Source organism: Buceros rhinoceros, unplaced genomic scaffold, assembly GCF_000710305.1.
Source record: "Buceros rhinoceros silvestris isolate BGI_N320 unplaced genomic scaffold, ASM71030v1 scaffold23670, whole genome shotgun sequence".
In the NCBI taxonomy this organism is placed as follows: domain Eukaryota; kingdom Metazoa; phylum Chordata; class Aves; order Bucerotiformes; family Bucerotidae; genus Buceros; species Buceros rhinoceros.
The window spans coordinates 7,152-7,792 of record NW_010388200.1 but is presented as its reverse complement, the minus strand read 5'-3'; positions in this window follow the sequence as shown (position 1 = coordinate 7,792).

The window sequence follows — 641 nt, the reverse complement described above, 5'->3', positions numbered from 1 at the left end:
GTCCTGCCAACCCCTGGCCTTCCCCCAGGGCTGCTGCACTGGTCCCAGCACAGAGGGAACAGCCCCGACTCCCTCTGGGGTGCTGCAGACACACAGAAGCAGGCATCTGAACGGCAGCTCTTGTTATTCAGACGGTTGCATGGTTTAAATACATTACATACATTTCTACAGTGCATTAGAACAATACATTTTGGGTCAGTTGGAGATGCAGCTGAGCCTGGCCAGGGAGCTGGGGGCTCACTGCTGCCCACCCTGTGCTTGCACACAGCACTGAGCCCCCTCCCCACACAGGAGACAAAGGAGCTGCTCTTGCTTCCCAGGCTCAAGCAGGAGAGCTCCAAACCACTTCCATCCCCCACCCCACCCCCCAAAGACAGGCTAACAGGACAGCAAGGCCCAACACCGGCTTCCCACAGCAGCAGAAGCCGCAGCTCAAGGCAAGCGGATGCAGGCAGCAGACCTGGTACCCTTTTATCTAACACAAGCTCAGCAGCTTCTCTTCTGAGGAGAGAGGGGGCGGCTGCCTTGCCCACCCGCAGCAGACCTGCAGGATTGTCAGCACTGGGGCAGCCAGGAGCCCACACTGGCCCCCTGGGCTCCCATCCCGCCTCCCACCCATGCAGCAGAGGAGCCCTTCCCCC